The sequence below is a fragment of the Chionomys nivalis genome, chromosome 4, assembly GCF_950005125.1.
Source record: "Chionomys nivalis chromosome 4, mChiNiv1.1, whole genome shotgun sequence".
NCBI lineage: Eukaryota > Metazoa > Chordata > Mammalia > Rodentia > Cricetidae > Chionomys > Chionomys nivalis.
Window position 1 is genome coordinate 15800085 of NC_080089.1, and position 24348 is coordinate 15824432.

At 50.6% G+C, this 24348-nt stretch overlaps 1 protein-coding gene across 4 annotated transcripts in view; it reads left to right on the forward strand.

The window, feature by feature from the left end:
- The first annotated feature begins 1137 nt into the window (after window positions 1-1137).
- Window positions 1138-24348, forward strand: part of Smco4 (single-pass membrane protein with coiled-coil domains 4) — a 58906-nt gene continuing 35695 nt past the window's right edge. The window contains exon 1 of one of the 4 annotated variants that reach the window (XM_057767938.1): window positions 1138-1376. The gene's annotated coding sequence lies outside the window, so the exon portion shown is untranslated. Of the gene's footprint in view, window positions 1377-1425; window positions 1860-24348 lie in introns of those variants that run through there. The other 3 variants (XM_057767935.1, XM_057767939.1, XM_057767936.1) reach the window with 3 other exon arrangements.

The following is a 24348-nucleotide window of genomic DNA, read 5'->3' on the forward strand; positions in this document are numbered from 1 at the left end:
CTATGGCTGAGACCTTGTTTGTGAGACAGGGTCTCTCATGGAATCTAGATCTTGACCTTTTAGCTCGGCTAGCTGGTCGGTGAGAAAGAGTTCAGGAATGTTCCTTTCCCCCAGTAGGAATTTGAGACAGAGACAGAGAGAGAGAGAGAGAGAGAGAGAGAGAGAGAGAGAGAGAGAGAGAGAGAGAGAGAGAGAGAGAGACAGACAGAGAGAGACAGAGAGAGAGAGAGAGCGAGAGAGCACTCGCAATATGCTCAGGATTTATGGAGCTAGAGATCTGAACTTAGGTCCCAATGCTTGGGTGGCCATTTAATTTACTGACTCATCTCCTTACACCCCCAAAGTAGCCTTCTTATACATATGTGTTTTTTCATCCTGCAATAATCCAGTAATAAAATAAGTAAGCACGGCTATGCTAAGTGCTGTACAAGATCTCTGTGGACCTTCAAACCACAGTATCAGGAAGTAGGTTTATGAGTATTATGGATGAGTTCATTTTTGGCAAAAGGAAATTGGTAATCCTGAGCCAGTGGTTGATTTAAATCCTGTGTTTGGCTACAAGTCCTTAGTAACATTTAGCTCAGGGCCTTGTGGGACTTTAATACTGATGAGATAAGGAGCAAGGAATCCCATTTTATTTATGATAAACTCAACATGTGTGCACATGTATAATTTACAAGAAACAAACACTGTCGCCAGAGCATCCCCTTGAGGCGTGAAAGCCTACTTGCATGGGAGGGGAAGGATCTGTATTTTTATTTTGCTTCCTCATAAACCCCAGGCACAAGTCACAGCACAAACTTCCGCCATCAGGCACTGACCTGCTCCAGATAGGAAATGGTGCAGCTTTCTGTGTCCTCAAAGACCACCAGAAAACAGTTCTGCAAGGGTGGAAGCCAGCGCCTCCTGTCTCTTCTCAGTCATGTAGAATTTAGAACTTATACTCACTCCCCAAAACCTACCTCTTCCCTTCCCCCTCAGCAATGGCGGAGGCGCGGCTGGGTGTACCTGGCCTGTTGGCAATTGACCGTGCGATAAAGCACTTCGCTTTGACGAGCCAGACCCCAGCTCCCACTCACTGGTTCCCAGACTCGGGGTGCGGCAGGCCTGGCTGCCTCCGCCGGGCCTTGCCAGCGACGCGTGCGTGCCTGCATTTGGCGGGCCGGGCGTCCAGGCCTGCGGGGCGCCCGCGGGGTGCAGGGTGCCGCGTGGCCCGGCGCCGCGTTAGGGTTAGGGCGCCGGATTCGGCTTCCCGGCGGCAGAGGGCGCCTGGCGCCGCGCTCCCGCGCCCCGGAGCCGCCTGCGAGGCGCGAGCAGAGGCGAGGCGGGCGAGCGGCGGCCCCTGCCACGTACCCGGCCGTGCGCGGCGGCGGCAGGTGGGCGCGGGGGCTGCGGGGACCGCGCGGCTCCGGGCGGGGCCTCGGCGCGCGGCTGCGGGAGGCCGGGGCGCCGCGGGGGGCGCGCGCTGGCGGGCGGGACGGCTCCGCGCTCCCCGCCGCGCCTTCCGGGCCGGGCCGGGAAAAGTTGGGGCGGCTGGCTGGCCTCGGGGGCCGGGCGGGAAGTGCGGCGCGGGCGGCCGAGGCCCCGCGCGGCCCGCAGAGGGGCGCGGGGTTGCAGGTGGCGACAGGCGGCCGGGGAACCCGGGAAGGCGGCGGGGACGAACTGGCCTCTTCCCCGCTGCGGCCCAGGGGCCCGGCCCAGAGTTGGGGGCCCCTCGTGGCGTCCGGGGCCCCCGTGGGGAAGGAGCCTAGCGTGGTTTCCTGCGTCGCGGGCTCCAGGACCGCCCCTCCCGGTGCCTCATTCACCTCACACTGCGGTGCGTTTGTCCTGGGGAAGTTGAGCGGGCCGCCGAGTGAACGGTACGTGTAGGGTGTTCCGAGGAGAGTGGGATGGGACCGCATGGAGCACGCACACCCACCCACCCTCTCATTCCCCGCTCAGCGCTGCGAAAGCCCGGGCCCCCTAGCGTTTAAGAGATTCCCGGGGCTGGGCCAGCAGCTGCCCAGAGCCACACAGCACATCTAGGCTTAGTGTGTGGATGGGAGACCTGGCCTCTGATTTTCTGTCTGTCGCTGGATACTTCCCAAACAAGGTTTCAGCGGATGCCCACCTATGTTAGGACAACCTATGCGGTGCCCTTTGATGAACCCGATGACCCCCCCCCACCTCCAAATAAACTTAGTATCCAAGACACTTATTTGCCAAGTCCAGCACAGTAAGACACAGCTGTGGGCCCAGGCCAGGGGCCTCTTGGGTCCTTGAGAGAATCTCAGTGTACCAGCCGGACTTGACCTTGGGTTAGCCCTCCGGACCTCAGTGTTATCTATGCAATAGGAGGGAAAAGCCGGATAATCTGTGGGAGGCAGGAATAGGTTTCTGTGGGAGACTGAAGTGTAGCCTTGTGTGACTTGCAGGCACCTGTGTGTACATACGTTTCTGCCTGCTCTCTGGAAGAAACTGCGATAGTTTTAGAGGAAGGCAGAAACTGAAAAGATTGACCACACAAAGCCAAACCGTCATTCTTGGTAGGAGGTGTACATTGTGAGTGCTGTGTATCCAGGCGGTGCCTGTTCCGGGCTGCCCATTTGTCTTTGCTGTAAAGTAGCTCTAAAGCTGAGAACACACTGAACATATCACCCATGGGCATGGACGGTTTCTTTTTTTAGCCTTCAAGCCCGGGGTGGTCGCTGAGTTGGCTTGATGGAGCCTTCCCTGAAGGACGTGTCCAGATCTCATTATCCTTCTGTCTGAGCCTCGAGCATCTGCAGCCCTGCTATCTCTTCTCTCCCCAGTTTAGGAGTAGCGGGCCGATGCCCTATTGCGCCTGGTGTTTGGAACTAAGCCGGTTTCTTTCACGTGAAAGTAGTAAATAAATAGGCATGAGGTATGCGTGGGTGGAGCTGGTGAGAAATAGCTTCAAGTAGCCGTGTGTGCTGTGTCTGCACCATCTCATTCCCCAGACCCTCGGCAGCCCCTCGTCTGAACTTGGGTGCTGAGGGCAGTCACAGAATCATAGTAACCAGCTTATTAACTACCAAGCTGCAGTGTGGGCAGGTGGGGAGGATTTTCGTGTTCTATCATAACAATGTTCTGCCTGCTTCCATTTTCAGCTTTCAGAGTCCACATTGGTTTGATTTGGCCATGTCATTTTTGGTAATCCTTAAACATGTTTTGCTAGTTTCTTGGGAGCGGCAGTAGATGTTAAGTTTAAGATAGTATAAAATAATATCTTAAACACTTAAGGGCTTGACTAATTATAGCCAACCCTTACAATATCTGTATTGTTGCCAGGTGCTGGTGGCACATGTCTTTAATCCCAGCATTTAGGAGGCAGAGGCAGGCGGATCTCTGATTTAAGACCAGCCTGGTCTACAACAGAGTGAGTTCCAGGATAGGCTCCACAACTACGGAGAAACCCTGTCTCAAAACAACAACAACAACAACAACAAAAAACCAAAAACAAGTATATGTATACATACATACATACATACATCTGTATTGTGTGCATGTGTGAATATGACCTTAACAGAGACTGCTGAATTAACAAAAATCATGTTTTCCAACATAGTTACCATTTGCGTCCTGACTTTTTAGACTTGGCGAAGTGGAATGGGCTTCGGTTCACAGGTGAGAAAGCAAAGCCAAGAGGCCGAGTTCTGGGTCACTGCAGCTTCTCTGCATCCAGACAGCCTTTGGCAGCTACAGAAAGCGATCCATCTAAAAAGCTTGCAATCTCTAAGTGACATCACAAACCTGAAAATCCACATGATCTTACTCAGGATGCTGCCCCATGAGCACTGGAGGACACTGAACGCTGCCTGTTAAGTGAACATGGAGCATAGTAGGCCCAGGTGTAGTCTTGAGCCCTTGGCCTCACCCTGGCCTGTGATCTGCCTTGCTGCTCTCCCTCACCTGTGAATGCCGGGTGAAGGCTGGCCCCTCCTCTCTCTCCCTGCTCTGGCACTCCAGATAATGGGATTGATTAAGTCTTCCAGGAGGAATTGTCCTCAGGGGAGAAAGGTTTTTTAAAGTACATTTTTGTCCTTATGAATAATTCCTCTGGCTGTTGCCTCCCCACGCCAATCCCAGTTTACACAGAGAACATTCCAGGGCCTAGGGCTATGGATGGGTTCTAGAAGGAACTGAAGAAAATCCGAAGCCAGGAAGGGCAAGTCCTGTGTTGGTAGATGGAGATGGCTATAGCTAGTTTTCTTTTGCTCATTTTCTAGATTTCTCTTTGTTTTTGGACAAGGAAAAGGTAACTGAATTTGGCGGCTTCTGGGACCCTGGAGGGGGTTGAGGGTACGAGAAGGGACGTGCCGGAAGGTCATGGAGGAAGCGAATCTGACTGAGAGTGGATTCAGATGAGGAAGCTCTTTCCACCAAGTTCTCTGCCTCTGCTGGGGCTTTGAAGTTTTGCACTCTAGGCAGATTGTGACTTGCCTTAGTGGCAACATCAGTGAATTTTTGTAGTCAGTTGTATGCGGAAAAAGGAAATTAAATTCCAAGAGGGTGTTTGTTGTGATGGATGCCAGGATTTTTATTAGGATCTACTCAGTCTATAAATGTACCTTCTAATTCCCTGAAGGTATTTATTTTTTAAAAAAGTTTTTAAGCCATGGAAATGTCTCCGTTGTGACCCTCGTAAAATTTTGAAACAAATGAGGCCCAAACATCCGAGGAATTTATATTTTAACCTGTTCCTTCCCGGTTCTTACATTGCTTTAATAATGGGTTAATTTTGGTTTCTTTTACGTTTTGCTAGCCCAGTTTTTATACCGGAGAGCTTACTTCTGCCCAATTCTTGCTCACTGTGCAGAGGTGGTGTGGAAATAAAGAGCACAGTGTACTGAACCAGACTGGGGACAGCTGGGTCATGCTTGGAGAGCTCAGATGTCATGACATGGCCATGACTCTGACAACACACCTGAGAGGCCGGTCCTATAATGCACAAAGCGTGGGTCTCACAGACATGAAAGCCTGATATGTTGTCTCCGGTGCTCAGAAGCATGCTTGGCGAATTTGAGTCTGTCATAGATGTGATGGTTCAGAGACACGTGGCCAACAAATGGTCAGCCTTAGAGCATGGCCTGTGTATGCATTGATTCTGGGCAGGGTGGGCTGTGCTTACTCTTCTGAGGATAGGATACCGCCACTGTCATGGAGTTTGGGAACTTCATCAGTAGAGTGGCAAGTCTGCACAAGGAGTGTTAAGCGCAGCAAATGCAAATTAGCAGCAAAAAGAGTCCATTAATATAGTGGGCTCGAAACATAGCCCACGTGAAAAATACAGAACTGTGACCCTGTGATGGGGAGGTGCACAGTGTGGGGACCCTGTGATGGGGAGGTGCACACCGTGGGGACCCTGTGATGAGAAGGTGCACAGTGTGGGAACCCAGTGATGGGGAGGTGCACGGTGTGGAGACCCTGTGATGGGGAGGTGCACGGTGTGGGGACCCAGTGATGGGGAGGTGCACGGTGTGGAGACCCTGTGATGGGGAGGTGCACAGTGTGGGGACCCAGTGATGGGGAGGTGCACGGTGTGGAGACCCTGTGATGGGGAGGTGCAGTGTGGGGACCCTGTGATGGGGAGGTGCAGTGTTTGGGGTCTTGATCTTTGGATGCTGCAGTGCAGAGGAGCCATTCCTAGATGCTCATTTTCTCACAGTTTGAGTTCCGAGCCTGGTGATGCGAGAGGAAGTCTGTAGTAGCCGGCGTGGTTTCTTGCTGCCAGTTAGAGACAGGTGTCTGAGTGTGACCTTTTCTGTGGCCTTTGACCTTATCATTTCCAGAAGGTTTTCAGGATTGAAGTTGGGTTTCTTAGACCCCACTTAGGGATAGATGTAGCCTAGTTTCAGAGTGGTTTGCATCCTGGTCATTGCTGGTCCCCACGCAGACACTAGGGTTAGTCCTCAGTGTTCTGTGCTTGCCTGTGTGGGATTGCTGGGGAAGGCAGTGCTGACACCTGTGCTGTGCTTAGTGACCAGCTATGAGGAATGGAGGTCATCTTCCCTCGGGCAGTGGTTCCCAACCTTCCTAATGCTGCTGCCCTTCAAATCAGGTCCTCAGGTTGTGAGGACCCCCAGCCATAACATTCTTTCACTGCTACTTCATAAATGTAATTTTGCTACTGTTATGAATTGTAGATATATGATATGCAGGATATGTGATCTGTGACTCCCACAAGGATCGAGACCCTCAGGTTGAGAACCGCTGCCCTCAGCTCTGTAGCGCGTGCGCAGCAGGGGCTGGAAAACTCAGGTGGAGCAGCTTATGAGCCCTGGGACTTGGGTGCCTGGAATTCTTGCATGAACACACTCTTCTAAGTCTCAGGACCTCTCCCCTAGTCTGTGCCGGAGATGGTAGTGAACTTGCTTATGGCCTTTTGCTTTCTGTTTGCATTCTTCTTTGTTCTAGTCACACTGGGGACTTGTTGGCCAGATTCTGGCTTTGTCTGGGCTATGTTCTTTATGAGGAGTCAGCTGGGTTACCTGTTGAACCCTTTTGTACCGCTTCTAGCACACGTCATAGTCTCTGCTGGGAGACAGTATGTGTGGACCCCCCACCCCTTACTGCTCGCTGTTTACTTTTTCCTCTGAAGAGGTGGCCTTGCATTGTTGTACCTCTTTTTGGTCCCCGAAACTGCTGACTGCAATAGCATTCATGTCGGGGTGGTAGGGCCGTGCTGTAGAAGAGTGTGCTTACTGAAGATAGTAGCTGTCATACCTGCATCCGTATTATGTCCAAAGCGAAACGTCTTTACTGGCTTTCTTTTTTTGAGGTGTGTGTGTGTGTGTGTGTGTGTGTGTGTGTGTGTTGGGGTCTGTTTGTTTTAATTATTACTAAGAATCAGGAAAGATATTTATCAAATGTTTAAATCTGCAGCAGTGCTGTCTGTGGCTCTGGCAAGCGGGAAGAATAAATATACATTTAGCCAGGATACCGCTGATTTATCTCTTTCTGTGCTAACGCTGCTCTGTTGGCAGAGTTGTTGGATTTGTTTGGAGGGAGGAGAAAGATCCTGGGCTGCTTGCCGGAGTGGAGGAACTCCACCGAGCAGACTTCTCCGCCAATCTTGGCTCTCCCGCGAAGGCAGGCACTGACTCAGGGTGCCTCCTGTGCCTCTGTTGGGAAGGTGGAGTTTGGCCAGACCTTTTGGTTGGCTTGCCTGGGAGATGCTCAGAGGGTGAAGGTGGAAGACCACCCCCCTACCCGCTACAGGAAGGGGACTTCTCCTTTGACATTGTGTGCCTCTGTGTGAGGGAAAGACCTGGTGCATTTGGGGATGGCAAGGTGAGGGTGGGAAAGGCTTGTGTTCTCAGGAACTCAGAGCTCTCCTTGCATCCATGTTGCCCTCCTACCCTGTCAGTCCCAGTTTGGCCTGTTGTCAGAGCTCGGAAATTAGGCTTGAATCTTTTTAATTCCTCCTAGAGTGTAGTATGGAAACATACAGATGTGTGGTGTAGTTTTGCCAGCAGGAGAGTCTGCTTGGGTGGTGGTATTTACAGTCAGGCCAGTACTTTCTTCTTAGATCATACAGGTGGCATATGAGTATCTGTTCCCACACCCCCACCTTCCCATGTAAAGAGCGTGGAAAAGGAAAGCTGCCATGTCGATACCCAACAGCCCTCTCCCAGATACCTCCTCCCTGCCAAGTCCTTAGCAGCAACTAGTTTTAGCAGTTGGATGAGTATCTTGAAGCCGTTTATCAGCCTGTTTAGACACGTGTGCATAGGGTTTCTTTGTTCTGCAAACCTAGATCTTATTGTATGCACCATTTCGTCGCTTTCTTGGTTCTTGTAATATCCTGTGAAATTTTTATGTGCATGTATCTTTTCTCTGTTGTCTATAAAGTATGTTGTAGGTTATCAGACCATGAATTGGTTTTCTGTTGATGGACAGGTGAGCTAGTTCGTTTGCTCTTCTTCTACGTGCATTACTAATGCCTGTGTTTCTCTAAAACTGGAATGGGTTTTGTCGGATGTTTACAGTCATGTAGTACATCGCAGCAGTACCCACATGGTGCTCTTAGATGCCCTGATTTCTACTACAGGTTTACAAGTTTGCCCCTTTCCTTACTAGCTGACATTATACTGAGTGGAAGAAATGACTGTGTTTGATAAATGTTCTGTCGATTACCGGTAAAGCTGTGGCACTCTTTGCTGAGCCTCCAGATCTCAGTGGTGAGATTTTAGAGTGGGTGGGCCTATAGTAACCACTGAGTAAGCTCACAAAGACCTTGCTTGGCTCTGTGAAGGGTAACATAAGCACTGTTACCAGGGGTGGCGGTGTGGCACCTCGGAGCCAGACCTGGTTTCATGTTCTTTCCACCTCTGCCAGAGCCCAGGTACGGTGACAGGACACTTGGAATTTGGTGTAGGGTCCCTGAGTAGATCTTGAAGCGTTTCCCTGAGGAACTGTGTGTGTAAGTACCAGTTGAGGCTGGTCTGCAAAGGAGGCCTCCTGTGTGATGACCACACACCTGAAAATCAGATGCTGTGGTGTCCACAAAGACGGGAGAGCCTGTGTGGGGCAGGCCATCACTCCCACTCCTAGCTTGCTGTGGGATAGATACTGTGACAGTTCGCCAGGTACCGGGCTCTGGGAGAAACTGGAATCTTAGCAGACAGCCAGCAGGCTGATAGATGGTACCTGTAGACTGCAGCCTGGGCCATGGACTTTGGGAAGCTTTGGCTTACTGGATCATTTCAGTCTTCGTACCAAGGGGGTCCCGGGATGGGGGTAGAGAAGAAGAGTGAGGAAGGAACTTAGCTCCTGCTCGGTCCTCATCGAGGAGAGGGCCACACCCAGTATGCCCTGCACTAGAGCAGAGTTAGCTCTCTTTCTGGTCTCAGTTTCCCCACTGGGAATCCAGGCACATCTAGGACTTAACTCACAGGGTGATTGTGAGGATGCAGAGTGCTCTGTATGAACGAGTTTTGACAGCTACCCAGCTGCTACTCAGTGATGGAAGTAATTTCTTCTGTTTGCAAACTCCTCTCCTTAGCAAATGGTTTGAATATTTTAATTGATTTGTGTGTGTGTATGTGTTCGCGTGTGTGAGCGCACGGGCATACATGTGTGGAGGTAACAACTTTGTGGAGCTGGTTTTCTCCTTCCATCTTTATGTTGGTTGCCGGGGTCGCTCAGGTTGTCAGGGCCTGTGTGGCAAGAACCCTGACCTTCTGAAGCATCTGCATAAATGCTTTTATAAGTGAATGCCTGTGCATTGATTGGCTCCACATGAGAACGAGTGTAGCCTGCTAACATTTTGGGCTGGGTCTGGAGATGAATAGCTGCCTGGAGACAGATAGGATTAGAAAGGGGTGCGGGGTGGGGGCGGTCAGGGAGCCTCAGTAGGAGAGGAGCTCATCCCATGACTGAGCGCTGGAAGACCTAGAATGAAGTCTTCTGAGGCCCTGGAAGGTGACGTGTCTGTTTCAGGTCACACAGCGGGCAGGACTGAGAGGAAGCCCCAGTTTCAGGCTTTAAGGACTAAGGACTCTCTCCATCTTCTGCTCACTGTCACCTGTTACCTAGTTCCAGATGTGGACAGTGCTAACTGTGGTGTCTGCTGCCCTGAGGCTCCAGTGCCTTGAGGTCACTGAAATACGGTGAGGAAAGGAGGGGATTGTCTGTGGTGCTGGGATTATGGCTGCCTGACCACGAAGCTCACGTCTGTGCTCCTAACAGCAACAACCAGGCTGATGTGTGTGGAATTTCGTTCTCCCCAACCACCATGATGGTTGTGTTTGCACCACTCTGTGTGTGTGTGTGTGTGTGTGTGTGTGTGTGTGTACATACATGCTGGCAAATTCACTCACAGCCCCCAAATTGTTTGCTGATGGTTCATTTCCACCCGATGTCTGAGGCCTGCAGGGTGAGTATAGAGAAGGCCGTACCCCAGGCCTGCAGAACAGCCTCGGTATAGTAGCTACTTAGAAAAAGACAGCATTATTACTGCACGCTGTGCATGGTGTGTGAGCATGTGGTCTGGGACCTGTGGGGTCCCAGCGCACCCTGCACAGATGCAGAGTTTCAGTCACAGCGGCTGTGACATGAGTCTGGACAGTGTGTGACAGTTATGGTACAGGTGGAATAATAGTGGCCTGCAGTGCAAGAGAGCCTTGAGCGCAGTGTGCAGTGGGTGCCACACATGTGCCCTGAACAGAAGTCAGCAGAATCCAGGCCTCACCTTGGGCCTGGAGGTCTAGGCGGCTTGTCAGAGCCAGCACAAGTTAACCAGCCACGTTTATCCTGGAGCCAGCAGACTCACTGGGCTTTCGTAGCGGCGCAGCATTTGACTGAGGAGACGCTGAGACCGCAAGGGGTGAGGTGCCGGTTCAAGGTCACAGTCTGAGGGAGGGGAGGGCTGAGCTGGATCCTGTTCTCTGGCCCCGGGGCATTTTTGCTGTAGCAGCTTTCCTGGAGGCAGGAGGCCACCGCCCGTGGGAAGCTAGTGTTGTGAAAGGCAGGGATGAGTTTCCAGTGAGCTCTTGACCTGGCTGTCTGGTTCCTGGGGACCTTAGAACATCAGTCTCTGCAGGGTGTCTCCAGGCTGAAGGTCCCGCCCTTCCTGATGCAGTGACCGTGCTTGCTGTTGAGGGTCTTACAGTGAGTGGGAGGAGCCAAGGTCTGTCCTGCTGAGTACCTGCTGGCTTCCTGTAATCGCAAAGACCTCCCTCCCCCCCCCCAAGTGAGAGGCTTAAGCAACACAAGTTGATTCTGCCCCAGGTCTCAGGCTCCAAAGGAGTCCGCTTCTTGTTCCATCCTGCTCTGGTGAACTACTTGGTGTTCCTTGCTCTGCCGTCATCTGCCATCACCCGGGGCTCTCCTTGCCTCTCTGTGCTAGGTCTCCAGAGGCACAGAACAAGCAGTTAGTGCAGTAGCTAGTTTCATTGTGTTAGGGCTCTTCCTGAGAACTGGAGCCAGTGTGTGTGTGTGTGTGTGTGTGTGTGTGTACTGTACTGTACTGTAATGTGTTGGCCCACAGCATTGTTGAGGTCAGAATATCCTAGGATCTGTCTTGGGGAAGCTAGCCCCAGCACAGCAGGAGTGAGTTCTGACCCAAGTCTGTGACCTGGGGCAGGAGAGCCAACAACAGAAACTGCAATCTGATGCGGGCAGACTGGAGACCTTACACCTTGAACTCAAGAACAAAGGCAGGAAATGACCAGAGCCTTCTGAGTATTGGGGCAGTCAGCTGCAGGCGTTCTCATTTCCACGAGCTGTGCTGTTCCAGGGTTCTTTTGGTTTACTTCTTGAGGCAGAGAAGTCCGCTTTTCTCAGTCCTCCATCTCCTATGTCACAGGAAGTTTGATCAAATGTCTGGACACCTGAGGGCTGTTCAATCCATGCATAAAATTAACGCCACACTTAAGTTAGAACTAACTGCACATGTCCTGTTTACACATGAGGTCCCACGCCTGAAGTTCCAGGTGGTCAAGCCTGAAGTCCAGGTGGTCAAAGATTTGGGGATATTGTTCAAGCCAGTTAGAAGCCAGATGAAGTGATGGCTGAAAATGCAGAGAAAGGGGCAGCCAGAGGGAAGATGTGAAAGGGCCTGGGAAGGCTCACTGAAGGAGTGTGTGTTTGAGCTTTAGCCTGAGGGGAGGAAAAGGAGGGAATGTTCTCTGTTAGGGCTGGTGTTAACTGATGCGTGAAAGAAGGAGGTCAGCAGAGTCTCTGAGGTGGGCGTGCCCTTCCCCAGATGGTGCAGGGTCAGTGTGTTTGAAATGCCAAGTGTGTGTGTGTGTGTATGTATGTGTGTGTATATGTATGTGTCATGGGGAAGTCTGGTAGGCAATCTTCTGAGGGTCAAGGATAGCAGAGGTCCCATCCTGTCCTTTTTGGAGATGCTGGTCTTCATGTAGATGGGTGTGAACTACCCTCGAAGCTGCAAGCACAGTGATAGGACTTTCCTAAGCTCCGATGGCTGTCCTGATGCATGTGCCCCGTGTGTGTGTGCGCGTGTGTGCGTGCATGTGTGCACATGCATGTGAGTGTGCGTATGTGCACATGCATGTGTGTACGTGTGTGCACATGCATATGAGTGTGTGCGTGTGTGTGTTTTAGAAGGAGGAAGTTAGTTTTCATTCACCACAGATCCCCTGCCCTTTCCTTCACCCACCCACCTCCCCTCCCCTCACATTTGCCACATTTGTGAGCACGAGCTTGGGTGGCATTGCACAAGGATGCATAGGCAAAGCCACCCTGCTTTGAGTTGCATGGCCTCCCACTCCCTGATTCTGTTCCAGAGTGGTGGGTGCTGTCCTTACAGTTAGGCAGCCATTGTCTCAGGGAGATGTTGGAAATGTTCAGTTCAGCATCTGGATCCTTGCAAGGTGTTACAGTCACGGTGCAGTGAAGAGTCCAGCCTGCTCCCATGGTTGGCCTTGAAAATGCAGGAATGTCTGCTGTGGAGAGAGCTCATCTGCCTTGTGTTCTTGGTACCTGAGCCCAGGGCCTTCATAAAGTTTTCATAAAAACATGAAGTTGCAGTCATGAAAATGAAGAGATTCAGATGGAAGCTTGCCTTAGCCTGCTTGGCCTGCCTGAGGCCCCGAGGGGGGGGGGGGTGTCAGTCTGCGTGACTGCTGAGGAAATAGCTCAGTGCTGAGTCGGAAGCCACCTTGTCTAACTGACAAGGAATTTCCTCTTGGAGCCTCAGAAGGAAAGGGCTTGGTACCCTGTGAGGAAGGCTCCTGAGAGGTAGGCAGTGGGTGGGGCTTGTTTCCTCCACCGACACAGGACCTCCTAGAGGTCATGTTTGGAGGTTAGCTGGGTGGTGCTGCTGCCCAGTCCCCTGTGAAGGGCATGGTTTTCCGTGATAATTATGTGTAAGTGGAGATGGGAATAGAATTACCTGTGTCAGGAGTGGCTGCTGCCTTTGGGGAGATGCACACCTACCCCCCAACTCCCCCGAGTGAAGCCCTCCACAGAGTGGGGGTTGTAGACTACCCTTGCATTTTGTGAGACTGTAATTCTTCCCCAGGGTTATTTTGACAGTGTTTCTCCTAGTGCCTCAAAAGTGACTCCTGCAGAAGAAGTGCTTTTTAAAATGTAGTCTCTCTCAGCTGGAGCCAATCAGGAAGCTGGTCTTGGTGGCGTCCTATCGATGTTACAGGCCAGTGTTGTTTCTGCGTTCTATATACAGTGAGAACCCTTGTCTCATAGCCAGATGACAGTCCAGGACTATGGCCCAGCTTGGTCCTGAGCCTGGGGATGCCTTGTGTCTCTGTCATTGTGTCCTGAGCACTTAGTGTTGATAGACGAGATGGTATTGAGTGTGGATGCTGGGGATGCCTTGTGTCTCTGTCATTGTGTCCTGAGCACTTAGTAAGTGTTGATAGACGAGATGGTATTGAGTGTGGATGCTGGGGATGCCTTGTGTCTCTGTCATTGTGTCCTGAGCACTTAGTAAGTGTTGATAGACGAGATGGTATTGAGTGTGGACTTGGCCATGTTTTGGGGCCTTGCAGGCTTATGGGATGCTGTGAGATCTGAGTTCAGCGTCCCCACATTGGGACTGTAATACTAAATTCTCTTCTCATACTTGCTGCTTTGGGAAAGTCACGTGCTACCCTGGGCCTCGGTCAGAGACATTATTGGGGCTACTTGCCAGAGCATGGATGACTCAAAAACAGCTGCATTACTGGGAACCCCACCCCATCATGGGCAGTGGCACGGAAATCCTGTCCTGGAGCTCCCTGCACAGCTTGCAGGCAGCTCCACTGGAGAGCTTTCCCCAAGCCTCTGCTCGTCTCTCCTTTACCCTGCAGGATGGATGAGAGAACCAGACAACTCTCTCTTCCTTGTGTCCTCCTCTCCCACTTGGGCAGCCTCTTCGTCTCATCTCCTTATGTGGGCATCCCTAGAGGGTAGGGCTATTCTTTTGATTGAGAACCTGACACATTCAGACTCCCCTAGAAGTCATGGCCAGCATCTCTAGCACTCCATGGCGGCTCTCCTCCTGTCCAGCCTCCAGGGTCCTCGCTTCCTAGGCAGTGGTGCTTGGGAGGGAGGTACGGAGGGGAGGACTTGGCTGAACCCCCACATTGCTTCTGGAGTCAGTGGCTTCAATTGCTTGGCTAATCTCCATGTTTTCTCTAGTCTCACATAACTTTCTTTCCTTGCCTTGAACAAAGGCCCTTTATTTCTGGAGGTTGTTTTCATAACTCAAGTAAGGAAAAATACGGGTCATGGCTACAGGATTTTACATATATTACATTGTAAATTTACTGAGAAGTGTGTTTGCACAGGAGAAATACTGGAAAGTTATTTCCCTGGTTTGCTATATTTTGTATTCTTGGAAATTTGCATCTTTCTTTTATTTTTGAGACAGGGTCTTATGTGTGTCAGGCTGATCTCACACCTGCTGTGTAGCTGAAGATGACCTTGACCCATCATGTCTAGTTCATGTGGTGCTGGGTACTGAGCTCAGGGCTTCATGCATTCTGGACAGCATTGTACCAACCGACATACATCTTTAGCTCAGATACGGTTTCTGTAAGTAGCAATTTATTATTAATATTGATGTTTTTTTATCATTGCTACTTACTAGAATTTAGTAGGTACCAGACATTGTAAGACATACCTTTACAGTATCTTATGTAATCTAATGAAATTATTTATCAAAATATAAATAATAATCTTTTATTATTGTGATAAAGTATAAACTGCATGAAGCTTACCCTTGTAATCTTTTTTTTTTTTTTTTGTACATAGTTCAAGCTGGCTTTGAACTTGTGATCTTCTTGCCCCTACCACTCTCAGTACTGGAATTATAGGTGTGTGCCACCACTCCTAGACTTTCTTATTTATTTTTATCTATGTGTGTGTACACAACTTTCAGACTCCCTGGAGCTGGAGTTATCGGTGGTTGTAAGCTACCAGATGGGAGTGTTGGGAACTGAATGCAAGTCCTCTGGAAGAGTAATGTGTACTCTTAACCCCTAGGCCGTCTTTCCAGTCTCCTACTCCTGGGCTCTTAAACTGCTTTCATGTGTACAGTTCAGGGCTGTATCTCTGCTGTTAGATCCTTTCCTGAACTTACCATTCTATATCTGCCGAGGCTGAGACTTGAGCAGAGTTATTGATGAGGGTCCCAGAGTAAGTTCCAGAGGCCACCCTTAATGCAGCACTGATAGCTCCTTACTGGGTGCTCTGGTTTGTGGCTGTGGGCGTCTCTGTGTCTTATCCTATGCTTGCCCCACACTGGCTGTACAAAGTTGTTCACTTGTGCTTGTTTCTCTTGAGACCTCCAGCAGTGTATTGGTTAGGGCTGTGCTGGTCAGCCTGACTTTGTGGTATTGAAGCTGGTGGTTATTGGGCTTGTTACTGAGAAGGTGGATGCGTATAGACTGCCTGCTGGGATTCTGTCTGTAGAATGAGAGAGTGGCCTGGGGCAGAAGAGTGGCCTGGCACTTAGATATTTGAGCCCAGTGAGTCTGGGTGATGCAGAGAGCAAGCATTGAACTTGGAGTTCAAAGGTCCACGTTTCGGTCTTCATGCTTGGTCTTGTTTCTTCTTTCTCTCCCTCCGTCCCTCTCTTCCTCCCCCTCCCTTATTTTATTTTGAGATAGATCTCCTGTAGCCCAGGCTACCCTCAAACACTATATAGCTTAGGTTCACCTTGAACTTCAAATCCTCCGAGCTCTGTACCTAACAAGTGCTAGGATTACAGGCCTGTGCCACTTACTGTGCCCAGGTCTATGGTATGACGCTGGAGATGGAGCCCTGGGCCTCATGCTTGCTTGGCAAGCACTCTGGACCAAGTGACGTCTCCGCCCACTTTCTGCTGTCAAGTAGTTCCTGTGACGGGGTATGGGCACACAGAGTTTAGGCAGTGTCTGGCCTAAGCCCAGAGATTAGGAGGATGTTGGGGAGGGGGCTTAGCCCAGAGAGGGAGGAGGACGTTGGGTCTGAAAGGTTGGTTTTGCTCTGCTTTGTCGCCAGCAGGCTCCCTCTACCCTTGCTTAGCTGGTGAGGGGAACTATTCCTCTGTGTACCCAGTATTGTGTACCCAGTGCCAAATGCTCCACACTTCACCCTGCCGAGTCCTTAGATCCGCTCTACAAGACTCACCTTCCCCTGCTGAAGGGAGCTGTCGTTTAGAGGTCCCGAGGGCTTCAAAGTGCTAGTGCTGCTCTCTGGCTGGCTTGTCTGAAACCCAGACTTGCTTTGTTCTCTAACCCTTTGAGGGAGTGGCTGGACGTTGTGCTATGTTGCTATGTGTGTGTTTGTGTTCACCTTGGTAGACCCACTGTGTGCAAGACACTGAAGGATAGCGAGGGAAGATGGGATAGCTCTCACAGAAGCCCTGGTTTCATGAGGGAAGTCACAGTTAGGACGGTGAAGGCTTCAGTAGCATGAACAGGCACTGGCAGAAGACCAGTGACCCTTGGTCTGTGTAGGCGGAAGTGCTTTGCTGGAGAGTCAGAGAGCACAAGCAGTTGGCATGCCTTTGCCACTCTGCTTTTCAGTAACTGTTCACTCGGTGGCTTGTAGTGGGTGCCCGCCTGTCTCAGCACCCTGAGTTTGCTTTGGAGTCCTCTCTGCTGCGTGCCTCATGTGACACAGGATGGTCTGAGCAGGGCTCTGCTGAAGCTAGCGGCCCCGTCTCACTATCTGCTTGGTTTCTGCTTTGAGACTGGTTTGGTACTGGACGACTAAGTAGGTCACGGATACATGTTTTGAACGGAGTTTGGCTACCTTCCATGGATGTTTAATTTCCAGAGCAAATCTGGCTGGCCTCATTTGCTCAGGAGACTGGCCACAAGCTCTCTGCTTCATTTCAGGGTATCTCTGTAAAGTGTGAAGATGCTGGAGCAGGAGACACTATGACTCCCCAGGCCTTCTGGGGAGCGGTAGCAGAGAGACTGTGGAACCCTTCCAGAGACCAGGTGGTGGGTGGGATCTTCCTACCCCACTTTTCTTAAGTTTGCTGAAATCCCTTGATTCTCACTAACTGCATGAACTCACCTTCTGAGAAATCAAGTGTATTTCTGTAGCGATTTACTTCGCTTCTGTTTTAAGTCAGTAGCTAGCTGTTTGTTGCTGACTTGCTATGTGCTGAGCTTTTTCTGAAGTTCTCACAAAATCCTCACAGCTACCTTGGAAAGTGAGGCGGAAATGGTAGGGTAAAAGACCCCGCACAGCGCTGCTGGCCAGAGTCTAGCCTTTTGTACATTGCTGGTTTTGATACCCCCATGTGGGGTGAGTGCTTGGTTGAGGCTGTGTGGGCTGCTCTGGCCTCTTTTTGAAGGAAGAATGGCTGTGGGTATCGGGCACTTGCATGCAGGGCGGCGGAGGAGTTCCCTGGAGCTAGTGTGAGGCTGTGGCTTTTTCACCCTTCAGTGACTTTTCTCTTGCCTTGCTAGGTGTCCTCACCCAAACCTCCTGAATGTGGGCGATGTTGGTTAAGACCCCTGCACTGTTCAGGTGTTGACATCATTGCCTCCCACTAGCCCAGCGTGTACTCCAGCTGTTCACCAGACTGTTAGTCTTTCCTGCCCTCCCGCCTGCCTGCCTGCCTGCCTTCCTGCCTTCGCCTGCCTGCCTGCCTGCCTGCCTGCCTTCGCCTGCCTGCCTGCCTTCGCCTGCCTGCCTTCCCTTCCTGCCTGTGGTTTGAGGAGCAAGTCTGAGTGTAGAGGTGGTTGTGTGCCTCATCTTGCTCTCTAGCTTTGTCCTCAAAGCTGATGGCAGTCCTGAAGGGGACATTGCTGTTCCAGGTTGATGGTTGTCTTATTAGAACCTGGAGGTGGTCTGCTGCCCAGGGATTGGCTTGGCCAGCATCCCTCAGAGCCACCATTGTCCGTCTCCATTTACAGATGCATGTTATGATAACCTGGCACTTAGATAACATGCTTTCTTTATGCTGTAGTTTCTTCTAAAATATTTTTTAGGTTCAGCACACAGCAAGTCAGCTGTGAGCAGCTCCTACTGAAGCAAAGTAACAGTCTTTAGAAAAGGATTCTCCTAAAAGGTTTTCCTAAACAACAATCTGAAGAGGTGTCTGTTTAAAATCAATGAGAGCGCCTCCTCAGAAGCCACCTGGGACTTGCTGGGACCTGCAAGCCTCTCCATCAGGAGCAGCCATCGCCTCCCAGCGTTTCCTGGCTTTGTGAATAGGGGCTGCCTACTGTTCCTTTCCTCTCTGTGTCCATCTGGATTCCCAGTAACACATGTCTAGGAAGCTATGGTGAGACACAAATGAGACTGTGTGAACCATAGAACCCAACTCATGGGTTGCTGTTTGTCTTCAGTTTTATGTCAACTTACGTTAGAGAAATCACCAGTTTTGCTCTGCTAGCTGAGCCCTGAGACCCTCTCCTTTCCCCAAGGAGAGTTGAAGTGATCTACTCTGTAGACCTTTGTAGGGAGACCCTGTAGAGAGCCCTGATTTGGAGGCCAGTTGTCTTGTTTGTAATGGATAATCTTGGGGTTCACTTGACATACCTGGGAAGAAGGAACCTCATCTAAGGAATCCCCTCCATCCGCTTAGCCTGCAGCACCCTCCCTGGGCAGGTGGTGTGGCCTGTTCCTCCATAGCATCTGCTTGAGTTTCTGCCTTGGGTTCTGTGAATGACAGACTGTAACCTAGAAGGTGAAGTAAACCTTCTTCCCCTTAGACTGCTTTTGGTTATGGTGTTTATTACCATGATAGAGTCAGACTGGAATACCTGTTCTTTCTGGTTTGGGGTCTTGGTTTCAGCTGCCAGGAACCTAAGGAAAACACGGCTTTAGAAATGCCCAGGCCAGGACTTGAAGGGTGAAATGACAAGGGAGAAACTGACTAATTCATTTTTATTTTATTTTAAAGTGTTTTTTATTTTGAGTATGAGTGTTTTGCTTGCATTTGTGTCCGTGCGTCACATGTGTGCCGTGTGTGCAGAGGCCAGGAGAAGGCATCCCTGGAGCTGGAGTAGCAGACAGTTGTAAGTGTCATGTGGGTGCTGGGACTCAAACCCTGGTCCTTGAGAAGAGCATCCGGTGCTCTTGACTGCTTGGTCATCCTGCTAGCCTCAGTTTATTTATTCTTCGACACAGGTTCTTACTCTGTAGCCCAGGATGGCCCTGAACTCATGGTGATCCTTCTGCCTCAGCCTCCTGAGTGATGGAATTACTGATATGAACTAACATGCCCGGCAAAACTGCTTAGAAACAGTCTTTAGAACATGAGTGTTGGTTACCTGCACTTTGAACACGGTCGCTTACTAAGTAATCATCATGAGCTCACTCTGAAAGCCCCTTGGCCACCTCTCAGAACTCTTTACGTGCAGCTCTTGCTATCTAGTGAGAACTCTCCCCCCAACCCACCCTCCTCCCTGCTTTAGTGTTCAAAAACTCGAGTGTAGACAAGTACAGGGAGCCAGGAAACCACCTTGGTGTTTAGTCTTCAGGGTTCCAGTGCTGAATGTATTTGCCATGTGTTCTTGAGTTATTCTCGTTATTTCAAGGAACTCATAACCCTGTAGAGCAGAGAAGCCTCAAATTCTGGTCGTGTTCATGAACCGAAAGTCACACGAGGGTTCTTTCCTTTAGTATTGGACTTGATGAGATGAGGTGGAGGTGCTGACTGTCGAGTCTGAATTCATCGGACATGAGACCGTTGGCAAGCTTGGTCTTCTACTGACAGCACTGCAATGGGACGAAGGGCTGGGAGTCTCGGGGTCAGAAGTCCTCCCTCGGACTCCCTAGAGCCCGTCCTGTGTCCATCAGCTGCCACTTACCTGTGTGCCTGTCAAGGAGCACGCCTGTGGCTTCCACTACAGCTGGAAGAACAGCCGGAGAAATGTGCAGGTCAGTGTGCCGAACGGTGTTCCCACAAGGAATCATAAAGGGGGTCTTACCTTAGCTTTATGAATAAAGAAAACAGGAAGATGGCGGTGATCAGGAAAATACCACCTCAAATATGTGAATTTGGACTTCAGATGGGTCAGCGCGTACAGGAAGGTGTGTGATCTGAGCTCCCCTTGTCTGTCTGGAGATGCATCCTGCAGCCAGGGATGATTGTACGGATGCCACAGAAAAGGGGAGCCACATCACACCTACTTTGCTGCAGGATGCATCTGTTTCTTCTTTCCCAGAAATCAGTTCTTCTCCAGATCACCTGCATTTCCCTCCTTCCCTGGGGCATTTTGCTTCCTGGTCCCCCTGCACTTTGGTCCTTCAACATGATGCCCCATGTAGACGGATCTATCTACTGTCAGCTTTCCTTATGGACTCATTGGTCCATGCCTCCAGGGCAAAGGGTGGTGTAGACCTCCAAGGCAAAGGGTGGTGTCTTCATTCTGCTGCAGAGATGAGTGTGTGACAGTTAGAAGCTTGGACTGTGCAGAGAAACCCGGGAACGAATTCTTATGTGACTTTGGATGCCCCTCCATCCTGAAGCTGGGTATGGAAACATGCCTACCTCAGAGATACTGGAGCTGACATGAGCTGGCCCAGAGCCTAGCATCTGCAAGCGCTACCTGCTGCTCTTGGTTTTGTGTTTAGGATTGAGAAAGACGATGTGACTCACTTTGGGGTCAGGGTGCAGCTGGAGCAGTGCTCCCTGTTGGAGGCCCCTTCCTGAACTTTGAACTGAACTGGGAGCTTCACCTGTGGCTTGATTGTGGCTGTTGCAGTAAACAGGTGTGTAGTGGAGAAATTTCCTGGTTTTATACTTCCCTGGATGGGGAAGTGGGGGTGCGCTGGAGTTGGAGGACCTGATGAAGCAAGCTTGGGACAGCAGGCGCTTTTTATTTTCTGAAACAGTGTAGCAGTTTAAGGGAACCTGGTGGCTTTGTATCCAGGTCAGTGACGGTTTTAGTGGACTCTGGTCCGGCAAACACAGGGTTCTGAGGTTCTTCTCTGGCCTTAACAGCCCTGCAGTGAAGCAAGGCCGTGACTGGCCACCCACACATCCTCCCACACGGTTTGTGGAGGGCGTCTGTGCTGAGTTTTAGCATCAGCTCTTGTTTTTGAGTCTGAATCTGTCCGGTTCTGTCCCTTAGGCCGGAGTGTCATGAACTCTTCCTCCCTTTATAGTGGGCTTTTCTTTTCTTTTTTTCCCCTTTTCCTTCTTTTGGTGCTGGAAGAGGCAACAGTGGTACATATTGAGAATTAGCCAATGACAGACAGTTTCTACCTCCTACTTTATTTGAAGTAGAATCTGTCCCTTGCTGCTGGCTAGCAACATAGTGTCTTTATAGTCAAGCTTAATGTTTAAGCCTGCAGACTTTCAGCCAGGCTAAGACTCCGGCTCCAGTTCTGTGATTTGGGTGAGTACCTCAGTGCCTTTCCTTTCCTTTTTCCACTTGCATGTATGTGTGTGGTATGTGTGAGTGTGGGTACGTGTGTGTGTGTGTGTGTGTGTGTGTGTGTGAGTATACATACGGGGTTCATGACTGTGGAAGCCGAGGATGGATGCTGGAAGTCATCCCTGATCAGTCTTCAACCTTGCTGAGGCAGGGCAGGGCTCTGATATGGCTGCTCTTGCTGGCCAGCTTGTGGGCTACCACACCCCGCTGGCATTTCCATGGGTGCTGGAGATCTGAACTCTGGTCACACTTGGTGGCAAGTGTTTGAACTGCTGAGTAATCTCCCTAGCCCCCTGTCAGATCCAAAGGAGACTCTATTTCCTCAGATTGTGGCAGCCAGACAAAAGTTAGTATTCCTCAGGAACTTGTGAAAATGGTTCCCCTCTACCAAAGGCTTCATTTCCCTCATCACTGGCAGGAGGGACAAATGGCTTTAGTGGTGACTGTTAGCATGCCAAGTGTGTGCTGGTCTCCAGGCTCCCACAGCATCACATGTTTTAGAGCCCACGCTGGCTTCCTGGCTCTTCTCACCCCGCACCCCTAAACTGTTCCAGCTCATGGGCTTCCTTGGCCAACTTCTCCTTCTCCTCCTAACCCTGCTGTTTCGGCTGTGTGCCCTCCTGGTCTGTCTCTGTGTCTTTCACCTCCCCCTCTGCTCCCGCTTCTCTCCTGGCCAGGCCCAGCCTGCTGCCTATGTCTAGTCTACTGCTTTCTCTCTGTACTCTGGATTCTAACAGAAGTCTCTGGTAGATCTCCCTCATATCTACAATAAAAATCTTCCCCTTGACCGTATCATGGAGTGGCCATGTTGTCAGTTTATCACCGTGAGTTTCGTTGCTGTAAAACAAGGGTGTTGTCCACCTGCTGTGGGTCCTTGCTGACTCATTCTGCTTTTCACTGCTAGTGTCTTGCTCGCTTTAGGTAGAGTGGTATGGTGTTGGCTGCAGCACTGGGGGTCCCCCCTTCCAGTAAGGACTCGTAACTACTCCGTCACATGTTGACCCTGATCACCCTTGTTTTTTCTTAACCTCAATTTAATTCACGGTGTCTTTCCCTTTTCCTGGCTGTGGCAACACCTCTTGCACCTGCTTTTTGCTAGCATGTTCTGCTGCTTGGCTTGCTTGCTGTGTTTGTGTCAAGTCTCAGCTTGGCTGAGTCTCACACCTAGAGGAGGTTACAAATGAGAGTGATCCCATTGCTTTGCTGTTGGCTTTTACATCTCTCTGCTCTTTTTCCTTCTGCATTTGTATCCCCGCCCCCACCGCTTCCCTGGAAGAACCCCTGACTAGAAAGGTGTGGCTTTGTGATCCACAGCTCCTTGCTTTCTTTTTTGTTTGCTCAGGGTTTCCAGTTGGGAAGAGGTTGCCGGAGTCAGTTTTGTATAATTTTATATACATGTGCTTCTTTGTCAACCCCGGCATTTGCAGAGTGAGTCTCTGGCCCTCCATTGATGTCTCAGGCTTATCTCCCGACTCTGCTGGGCAGGAATGCACAGTGAATTAATTGAGTTGTTTTCGTCCCATTTCCTGTCTTACTGAACACCTGTGTGGTGAATGCTGCGAGCTCCCCTGCCTCTTACCTGATTGGCCAGCTGTCCCTGCTACATTAGTTGCTTGCTTCTATCAGAAGTGTCAGTCTTCTCTTTTGAAGTCACTCAGCGGTGTTGTTCTAACTTAAAGGCACACTGCATGCTCTTTTGGTACCGTCCCTGCGTTCCCACCTTGCTGTCGCCCTTGGTGACCACAAACCTCGCAGAAGCTGCTGAGAGATGAAGAACCCTCGAGGGTGTCAGTGTGCTCTGCATGGGTTCCCATGCTTGCTTGTCTTTTCCATGGCCTCATTTTGACCCAGTCTTTCGTAAGGGCCCGACCTCTGAAGATGGGTCCTGGGTTCATACCATCCCAAGGGCAAATGTGGCTTTACCAAGAACAAGAACGTGGGCAGAGGATGAATACAACCCAACCACAGATGCTGTCCCTGTCTGCAGCCTGTGCTTGTCCCTTGCTAGTTTCCTTTGGTTGAAATGTCCCAGAGCCAGCGTTGTGGCTCCTGGTGAAGTTATGGCTTAGGTGACATTTTGCTGCTTAAAATCCAGCTGAGCTCTTGGGGGTCTATGCCCAGGAGTGGTTTTGTTGGACTAGGTAATAGCTCTATTTTTATTTTTTGAGAAACCTCCTGTGGTGGTTTGAAAGAGAATTCCCTCATGGCCTCATTTGTTTGAATAGCTGGTCCCTTGTTAAAGGAACTCTCGGGGAAGGATTAGAAGGTGTGGCCTTGTTGGAGTGAGTACGGCCTTCTTGGAGGACCTATGTGAACTTTGAGGTTTCAGAAGCCCACGCCAGGCCCAGTCTTGTTCTCTCTCCGCCTGTGGATCAGATGTGAGCTCTCAGTTGCCATGCCTGTCTGCTGGCATCCTCCCCACCATGATGGTGATGGACTAAACCTCTGAAACTGTAAGCCTCCAATTAAATGCTTCTTTATGGTCATGGTGCCTCTTCACTGCAATAGAACAATAACTAAGACACCTTCATACTTATTCCCTTAATGGCTATACTGGGTTATATTCCCACTAGCAGTGAACAGTGTCTTTGCCTTACCTCAGCTGAAAAAAGTCAGATAGGCAGCTAGACCTGTCTCCATGAAGGTGAGGTGAGATTCTATAATGACCTCATACAGCTTGGGTGGGGCTCTTCAGTGAGGGGACAGAAGTAAGTGTGGAGTTGATTGGCAAGGCTGGGATCCTGGTTTGTCGCTCTGTGCCATGGGCAGATTCGTCAGGGAAGTGATCTTTGTCCTCTCAGCAAGTTTAAAGAAGGCCTCACATTGGTGTGTCCCATTGGGGTTGTCAGGAGAGAGAGGGATGGGAAGTGCCGGGCATGCTGCAGTGCTCAACAGACATCTGTCTGTATCCTGTGAGGAGACCAGGCTGTACCCTCTCTCTCTCCCTCCCTCCCTCCCTCCCTCCCTCCCTCCCTCCCTCTCTCTCTTCCCTTTCTCTCTCTTACACAAGATAGAAACTCACTCACCCACACACCCTTTCTTT